Genomic DNA, 10,990 nt, shown 5'->3' on the forward strand with positions numbered 1-10,990 from the left:
TCAATTTTCCATAAATCATTTATACACAAGATCAAAGCAACTGAATTAACAAACATTCCACTGACATAATATTACAATATCCATAATTACATGGCTTCCAAAAATGCCACGGAATCCAAAGTTACAATATCAAGGTTACATAAAAGTCTGATACAATGACCACAAGGTCTCAACTGAACAAAGATCATGAACATGAGCTGGTACATGAATTATGAGCCAAGAACACCAGCGAAGCCTTTCCTCGCCTGAAGGTACAATCCAAAACATCCAATGGGAAGTGGCACTACCACCCGACCATGTGATCCCGAAATGGAACCACCCCACCATTCTAGGAGATAGTAGAAAACCCTCAAGTAAGCAAAGTAAGACAAGTATGAAATAACTATAAGACTCCACAAACATCCATGTGACTCAACTCACAAACACTAGTGACTCTAAGGAGAAAGTGTCATCGCATAGCTTGATGGTTACCATGGTAGGCCTCCTAGGTCCCGGCTCTCTATCCTGGTAACATCTCCCGGCTTCCGACTCCAACTAAGTCTCATGCGGACCCTACCAATCCTTTCGTGAAGACAAGGTGGTAAGTTTTCCAATCCAGGCCTTCTCATAACATTATGAGCCCTTTACAAGCATTTCACCTATGCACGAGGTACATTGTCTTAATTAATATTTATTTCACTCCCCCCCAATATATTATTAGGCTATCACTTTTTAACTGACTTTCAACGGGTTATCATGTCATCCACTTCGGGCACGGCCACCGCTCGAAAGCCACTCTCTCTCATAGGACACTAACAAGAAAGGTCTCTCTATGAGAACTCTATGGCGAAACAGACAACCATAACTAATCCCGACAAACCACAGGTGAAGGATACACAATCACTAACCCAAGATTGACCATTTGGACAAAACACACAATGGCTCACATCAATAAGGTTATACAACAACACCTGACCAAGGAGATATAATAGCATAGGACACACTGACAACTCAACCAAAATTGCAACGAAATTAAGCTTGACTGCAAACACCATTTACACAAGATCCTAATACAGGCAATCTTTTCTTACAACATCCAAAAGCATAAATAATTTGCAAATAAGGAATTTACAGATAATAAGAATTTACAACTATATTAATACAAATAAATCAATTTTGTCATTTGTCCAATAAGGTTAAATCAATCACACAAAAATTAATGTCCTAATGTTTTCAAGCATAAATGTAAAATCTCCAAATTTACAATTTTTTCTGAAAACACCCAAACTATAATCTAATTACATCCATAAAATATAAATATAACTATAAATTAAATTATATTCATATAATATATGAATACCTACAAATAATTCACATATAATTATATTACAAAATATATATTTAACAACTCAAAATTTAATTTCCACAGTATTAAAATAACGCTAAAATAATATAATACCCATAATAATAAAATAACAACTTATATATAAATATATATATTATATATTATAAATTAATTAATAAATCACCCAAAATACACAACCCCGACACGAAACCCGAAAGTGCCATGTCAAAGTACACACAGGGGAAAAGACAAAGGAAACCATACATCACGACTACTCTGCACGGTAGCACATGCTACCGTAGGTAGCACTGCTATCGCACAGTAGCACATGCTATCGCCGGTAGCAGTTGCTACCATAGGTAGCATACTACCGATGGTAGTACTGCTACTGTACGGTAGACGTACTACCCTCGGTAGTTGCTACCTACGAAATTTTTATTATATATATATATATATATTTAAAATATTTTACAATAATCCAAAATTTACAATGAATTTCTTAAAAATCATTTTCCAGAATTTAGTTAAACAATTTTTTGTTAGATTTAAATAAGATAATTTCTCCATATCCTATAAAAATGAAATTAATTTAATTAAAAATTAAATCCATTACCATAGTAATTAATAATTACCCAAAGGTTACACTAATATTGATAGAACATCCATAGCCAAATATCAAAACTAACCCCCAATAAAAAGGAAATATTCTCTTTGGTAAAAACCCATTTCTTCCAATCTTACAATTTCCATGCAAAATAAAATCTTGGCAAAATCTACCATAATAATTTTCCTAATTTTCTCAAAATTAACTTCCTTCCATAAACTAGAAATTAACATCAGGAATGGACTTTAGCCAAGAACAAGAAATAATCAGACAAGATTTTAGATTAAACAAAACATCTTAACACACACATCAATCAGAGAGATAAAAGAAATAAAACTATTTTCTTTAAAACAACAATCAAAAGAAGCCACCCAACCTGGTATAGCTTTCCTGGAAGAAATCTATAGAAGAGCCCTAATCTTTTCAACAAGCTTCCGATAAATTTCTTCACCTAAATTCCTGACCTGTTTCCTGTGTATTCTAAAATAATGACCTATTCCTCTTTTTAAACTAAAATTCTAGGTTGAATATCTTTTTCCCAAAAACCTAAATTTAGTAATAAAAGCAATTTTATTTTCTTTTCCAATTTTCTAACAAAGGGATAAGTTAACATGCAATAATTAAAAATCATTTTTCTTTCTTTTCTTTTCTCATGCAAATTAATTAATTTTCTAAATAAAGAAATTAAAGCAAAACTTTAATTCTAATTAATTCTTTTATTCATTCATTTATTTATTCTTTTATTCTTTTATTTATTTAAAATTCTAGGAACAATAAATGAAATTAATCTAATTTATTTTTCTACTAAAATTTGAATAAAATATATTTCTAATATCATGCAGCTTGCAATTTAATTTATAAACTTCTTTTAATTAATTAAATTTATAATCTCAATGCATACATAATTCAACTATGAGATAACTCCATAAACTTAATTAATTAAATCCACTAAAACACACAAACTAAACAAACCTCAAGCAAATACTCATAAAAAGATCAAACAAAATACGAAGGCCGAACAAACTGATAGGACGACCAACTGACGACACTCACAAGAGTGTAACTAAGTAAAATAGGGTCAACTACTATCTCCTCCACTTCCATCGAAAAATATAAGGCACGCTCAGACCTGTGAAGCCAGGTGGAGATGATACCCCGTACCTGCCCGGTACTTGTACCTGCAATATCCTACATCACCGAACCACACATGCATATATACAATATAGAAAACACGACATACACACCGATGAAGGAGAATCGCGACGTTCCCTGTCTCATCAAAATGAGTGAAGGAAAATCGTCCCCTTGCATCCAATACACTCTCAAACACACAACATATAATTCCACATTGCATAGATAAAGTAAAATGTCAGTACCTAGCAATAATCCATAAAATGCCATAAATCACAAGTACTAAAATACTGCAAATAAATTATGCATCTCATATCTAGATAAAGCATGAAATAATGTCATAAAAAATCTGAATAACACATCATGGTAATGTATCCACTGAAAACAAACAATAATAAAATATGAGTCTAATGAGTTCAAACGAGTAGGGGTACTACACCTGACATTACCATATGGGTTGAAATAGATCATTCATATGCGAAGGAACACAATGGACCACTGAGAGGGGGGGTGAATCCGTGGTAATAAAAAACTTTAACTCTTGTAAATGATCTAAGCTTTAATAACAAAAACCAATAAACTATGAGCAAAGATATAAAACTAACCAACACACACACATAAAAGGCAAACCCATAACACAAGTTATATGAGGAAAATCCACGGTGGAGAAAAACCTCCGTGATAAATGTTGTTGGAGTCTATTGGTCCAATCCAGCCTCACAAATAAAGTCGATTACAATGTTTTGGGCACCAACCCAAGGAGCACCAACCCGTCAAGTTTATGGGAACCAACCCAAAGGAGCATCAAGCCCTAGATTTATGAGCACCTACTCAAAGGATCACCTACCCCTTCTTTAAGCTCCCACTCAGAGAATTAAAATGACTCAATAAATGAACTGATATAATGAAAATCCTTGTTACAAATGAGTTTGTAACACCTTACTATTTTGTTGCTAGCTCGTTGTGTTATCTACACTTGAGATTGTGTGACTCTTCCTTTCTCTCAATCTCTATCCTCTGCACTCTGTCTTCTGCTATCAGCCCCTTTTGCCAACCTTCTGTTCTCTGCTCTTCTCTATACACTACTCTCTAGTTGGAGCTCAGTCAATTCTCTTTCTTTGTTTCTCACAGTGTATATAACCCACTATGTTATCCACCTCAGCTCACTACTCACTGCTCTCTGGTCTTTGATCTCTGCTCTCCACCTCTATTCTCCTTTCTATAATCTCTATGCTATTTATTTTGGCTCCCTCTTATCTTTTCTTCATTTTATGATCTTACTGCATGCAATCTCTTCTACAATGTTAGGCCTATACTATCATTGTGTTATTGACACCTATTGGAGTTGCTTCTCTACACTCTCTCTATTTTGTAGTCTCTTCTTTTTCAGCACTTCTTCTCATGCACACCAATCACACATTCTCGACTTCACACCTCTCTCTTTTCTCTGATTTTCTTGCTCTCTGCTTCTACTTCCCACTGCCTTTGATCTCCTCTTCACTTTCAGATTTTTTTGCGATGTTATTGACTGGCTCGACTTCGTGTTATGTGCACCTATGGAAATTGCTTCTCTTCGGCCTCTATTTTTACAAAGCTTCTTTTTCTCAACATCACTGACTACTCTACTTTTTCTCCTCATATACACTTCTCAACTATCCACTAACTTCACTTAGTGGTAATCTGTGTATAGCTGATATTTTCCCTCCAAACAGATATCTAGAAAAATATTTTCGAGCTCCTAAGAAATTTGTCCTACAGGATGATTGGATGTCATCATTCATTGCACCATCTTCCATATTTAGAATGAGCTTTGGATTCATATTACTATCTTTAGTAATCTTCACTTAACTGCAACTGTGATGTCTTGTCAATTGGAGGTATTTCAAATCTTTTTCATGGCAATGATATCTTCTTTCTAAGTTTCTCGAGCTGCTAAATGATTTGCCTTGTCTATTCATTTTGTCTATTAGTTGTCTAAATTAAATGTCTTCTTACTTCTTTCAGCTACCTCTACAATCTGGTTTGACATTACACACAATCCCCATTCCAAAAAAATATTTTAACTGCAAATCTACCCAGCATTTATTTCATTTTTGTTTGCAGCTCAATCTAAAAGATATTCTTTCGATACGTGTGCTCTTTTCTTTAATAATCAATCAAACATTTTTCCATCAAAGCATCCACATGTCACTTTGCCACGTGGTGAATGGTGGGACCCATCTACATAACCATTTGCACAAAAAAAGTCCACGTGTGAAGGAAATTCACATTGGATTCACGAGTTGCATTGATGTGTTATGTAGGTTGCATAATAGGCATGTTATACATGTTGGAAAAACTTCCTTCCTGCAGGCTAGCGGGATAACACACCTTCTTCCTCTTCACTTTTCCCGCAAGATCATTCTTTATTCATTTTCTTGGCTATGGGATGGCGAGGTGTTTCACCCTTCTTTCAATTTGTTTCCCCGTAGGACCATTTTCTTCTAAGATTCTTGGCCATGGGATAGCGAGAAACATCATTTGCTTTTCTTAAGTGTTACCCTGCAAGGTCACATTTCTTCAACCATTCCTGCCACGGGATATCGGGGAGCACAATTTTCCTTTTGTTCTTTTAACCCTGCAAAGTCATCCTACTCACGCTGTGAGATAGCGAGAAACCAAATTGCTTCATTGTTATGTTACCCTACGCGACTGCTCCACTTCAACCTTATACACTGCAGGATAGCGGGGTGCGTCATTTTCTTCGCTTTTGTGTTACCCTGTAGGGTCACATTTCTCTTGTCCATCACGTCGCAGGATGGCGGGGAACCTCATTTACATCGCTTAAATGTTATCTCATAGGGCATTTTTGTTGCAGTCCAAGATAGAGGAGGTGCCTAACGAACCTTCATTCTGTTTACCCTGCAAGGCATTTTGTCTTATGTTCTCTAGGTTGCAGGATAGCAGGGGAGACAAACCTGTCGCGTTATTGACATCCTCTATCACATAACCAACATGACTAGCCCAACATGTTATTGACATCTCCGATCATATAACCATCGTGTTATTGACATCTACAGTCACATAACCATCATGTTATTGACAACCCAGTCGCATAACTATCATGTTATTAGATTCCTGTCTCCTTTCACAGCTACATAGATAGCGATAACCTATGTGTTATATACACCACTTGTAACATCTATGTAACTAACACAATATGTTATACACATCTACGACAATCACTCCCGATAACTGCATGCATCTAACATGGTGTGTTATATATGCACTGCAACTTTACTTTTTCTGATTCAAACTAGTTTGCTCAATGCCTTTACCACTTCACTGGCCTTTGTCGTCTTCGTCCAGTAACCTATCCCAATAGCACATCTCATGCTTGCCTTCTATATCTCCATGTGGGACTACCATGATGTGTTATATGATGTTGCACCAACACTTTTTCTCTTGGTCAAACCTATTTTCCCCATGCCATCACAACTCTATTACCTTGGTCCTCTAACCACCTGTGGGTCCAATAGCAGAGTCCATTGTCCTCTCTATCTTATTTGAGTCCATTTACTCCATGCACCCTCCATGCATGTAGATTTAACCTACATAACTTTGCTAACCTGATGCAACACCATATCAGTCAATCTGATCCTCTAGGGCATTCATCATCTTGCATCTTTATCCAATCCGGTCTTTATTCTAGGACACCCATCTGTTGCATCTTCTCAACTGTTGACATCAATGATAATCTAATGCCAAGAATATGTGCCCCAAATTTTGAATAATAACTTGTCAAAGTTCGACAATTTTTTGAACTTAGGACACTCAAGAGATGGCACCGCGATGGTAGGGTGTTGAGTGTTTGGGTGACCCGGGGAGCCAACCAGGTTCATGCCTATCATAAAAACTCCCACTCAGACATTCTCATCTTGACAGTTCATGGATACGACAAACAAAATGAGATTTACCCTATCTTGCAACTTTGCATTGCATGCGACAGACGATATTTGCATCAACAACAAAATTGTTACCCTAAGAAAATGGCTTTTGTTTCTTCAAAATATAAGAAATTTTTATTATAAAGGAGCCTTACATGACCCTGTAGGTTCAAACAGATTGTTCGTATAAGCCCCAGATTTCGATAGACATCCTATCAAAGTTTGACAATTTTTTGAACTTAGGGCACTCAAGAGATAGCACCACGACAATAGGGCATTGAACATTTGGGTGACCCGGGGAGCCAATTAGGACCATTCCTAGCATAAAAAGTCTCACCTAGACATGTTCGTACTAACAGTTTGTGGATACAACAAACATAACAAAATTTACCCTATCTTGCAACTTTGCATTACGTGCGACTGATGATATTTGCATCAACAAAAGAATTGCTGCCCTAAGAAAATGGCTTTGTTTCTTCATAATGTGAGATAGGTTATTGTAGAGGGACCTCATGTGACCTTGTGAGTTCAAACAAATCATTTGTATGTTCCTTGTATTTTGAGAAACATCCCATCAAAGTTTGATAAATTTTTGAACTTAGGGCACTCAAGAGATGACACCGCGATGGTAGGGCATTGAATGTTCGGGCGACCTGGGGAACCAACTAGAACCATTCTTAGCATAAAAATACCCACCTAGACATGCTCGCATTGATGGTTTGTGGATACGACAAACATAACAAGAGCTACTCTATCTTGCAACTATTGACAACTTTTGAGAACATTTGAGAACTATTGATAACTATTGACAACTTTTGACAACTATTGACAACTTTTGACAATCATTGACAACTATTGACAAATTTTGACAACTATTGACAACTATTGACAAATTTTGATCTCAATGATCATAAAATTTGGTGAAGTTGCCCAAGGCAACAAAATTCAACACTTGGAATTTAGATAATACCAATTGTCATTCATAAGTTCCATTGAATTTCAATATCATTAATCCATAACATGCTAAATTGTTCATAACTGAACCATTCATAATTGAATATACATTGTTCATAAGTTGTTCAAAACATAACCATTCTTATTTAAATGAATATACATTGTTCATAACTTAACAATTCTTAAGATGTTCATAATTTTTTCAAAGTATGAAGATATGCACACAATGAACAAATTAGATCAAATATCACCTTTTATATATATCCAAATATAAAATAAAAGTCTTACAAAAATCTGGCATATGTGCCATCTCAATAAAATATACAAAAAATGACATATGTGCCAAATCAATACAAGTTTCACAAAACTATAACATATATTCCATCTCAAGATCAATATACAATGGCCACAACTAATATTATATAACTCTAATAAATCCTATAGTTGTGGTGGATCATCAAAATCAAGCCTCTTTGAAGTACTGTGTGGCTCTGCAGATGCTTGTAGAACAACAATTCAAACAACAAGTTAGATTAAACTTATTTCAATAATAATTTACAGTTGTCAAATTAACATCAAAATAACTATATCATACTATTATTTCTCTATATTTGAATTATTAATTAACTCGTGGTTTTTTTTGCAGGTTTTCATTCTGAAAATGATGGTCTAATTTGACGATCAAGAGTCCTACCAAATTGGCGAGGTAGAGGATCTGTGTTATGCTCATATCGCAAAGAGGTCTACACCAGTTTTTTTTTTTTATATATATATATATATATATATATATATATATATATAAACAAATATTTATAATATAGAATAAATGTGTACCAAATTCTTTGATGGTTCTCCTGTTGTCCTAGGAGGGGTCATCACTGATGAAATAGGTATCGGTGTTCCATGTATGTAAAATGATATGATTGTAATACAATGAATGTACATGTGCATATAATCATGAAATTGAGAATATAAAAAAAACATATACCTCTTTCATCTCTTCTTCCAATGCATCATTAGGTGCATTCATCATTGTTGTAAACAATCCTAGCTGTCACTGTACATGTACAAGACAAAAGATGTTAGAGTCGATCAATCTAGATGAATGTGTATAAAAATAATAATTTTAAAAAATAAAATCTAAATCTTGCTACAACAACCTGTGTAAACTCTTAAATTATTATATCTTGATTAAAATTGTGCTCAATTAACTTTTTTGATTAGGCATCCTTGAGAATGACCTTTGCAAAGGAGAAATCTCAGCGACATGTGACATACCCCAAAAGAGTAACATAATTAATGTACATCAACACATAATGTTAGCATAAAGTTAACTATAATTCAACTGATATGCATATTCAATACAAACTATAAACAAGATGTGTACAAAGAAGAATACCATATAGCTTTCTAGGCCAAATAAAATGGTCGTAACAATGATCTTTGTTAAAGTTGGTCCACAGTCAACAATTGTCAAACCCCACACAAAGATACATTAGAAAGTTAATATACATTATAAAACATTAATTTGAGTTCAAGGTCTTATCCTATTTTGAAATGAATTGTAAAATTTTTACTTCTGATGAAGATACATGTGTAAGAGTTGTGGCAGGTGTAGTGGATGACGTACCAAAATTCGCTACATCTTGAAATGCATATTGTTTGCATTAGTTTAATTTGAACTATAATTACAAATCTATTTACATTTGAAAATTTAAAGTATTTAATAAATAAAATATTATACATTCAAATCAACATACCTAACTAGCAAAGACCTGTTGCATTAGGTCATCTATGAGGGCCACGTCATCTGGTCCAACAAACTCACAACTAGCCCCACAATCTGTGCATTCATGGTAGCTCAAATCATCTACACATGCAATGCTATCTACCCCATAGCATACATCATAGCAAATGATGCACTGTTGACCACTAGGTATGCTAGAAGTAGGTGGTCTAGTTGCAACACCATCATCTACTGTAGCACCATAAGTGCTCCTACACTATCATCTGGGCCAATAGGATGTGATAGATGTGTCCCATGCTAGATGATGGTGTCAGTCAGTGTGACAGCTACCTGAATAGTCTCCATCTATATAGACTCCTTCAAGGCTACAAGGACCATCACATGCACAAAGGGTTTCAAAGCTAGTGGAACCCGATTCTGGGGGTTCTGTACTCGTCGAGTACTTGGTTTATTTTGGGTAGAGCCTCCACCTCTACCCTAGAACTCCCTCATATCAAAATAATTACGGATCTCATTCAGGATGGACTTGTAGTATAGTTTTCTCAAAAAATATAAAGACACCTCAAGGTTATTGCAAGGAGGCTAGTCAAAAACCATCCACCACCTATCCCAAAATTGTGTTTTGATGGCCATGTGATTGCATCAATGTATAGGAAAAATCTTTGAATTAAAATGTAGGGTCTCCTAGGTTCAATGATTAGTGAAAAGAGCACATATTTGTGCATTTGTGCTTTGCTTACCTCTTTATTTTTTACTACATCATATGAGAGACCTTGTGCATAATAGTTGTGAAATGATTTTATATATGCATCCCATTAAGTGACTTGTTTTGAAACTTTGTCAACACTATCCACCATTATTTCTAGGGCTTGGGCAAGGTCTACATGGAGTTGGTGTTCTTATGCTTTCAGTCTAGACACTAGGTTGCAAATGATTAATCTATTTTATGCCAATCGACATAGTAAATCCTCCTATGCAGTTTGTGAAGGGTTTATTGGAGGATTAGGAGGATTACAGGGCATATTTTGTTGAGGGGGATTGTCTTGTAGAGTATCTGATATCAAATTTACAAAATAAAATAAAATAAATCAAAAACTAAAAAACTATAGCGAAATTCAAAATACAAAACAATAAAAATGCATAAATGAATCATAAACTCACTTCTCCGATGAACTGGCATTTTGATTTGGCTTGTAGGGCTAAAATCACGATCGAGTTTCACGTAGTGTAGCTTAGTTGTTTGTTGTTTTTGGTGGAGGCCGCGGGTAGAATGGTCCTAGTTGCTTTTCCAAAAAAAATATAAT

The sequence above is a fragment of the Cryptomeria japonica genome, chromosome 10 (assembly GCF_030272615.1).
Source record: "Cryptomeria japonica chromosome 10, Sugi_1.0, whole genome shotgun sequence".
In the NCBI taxonomy this organism is placed as follows: domain Eukaryota; kingdom Viridiplantae; phylum Streptophyta; class Pinopsida; order Cupressales; family Cupressaceae; genus Cryptomeria; species Cryptomeria japonica.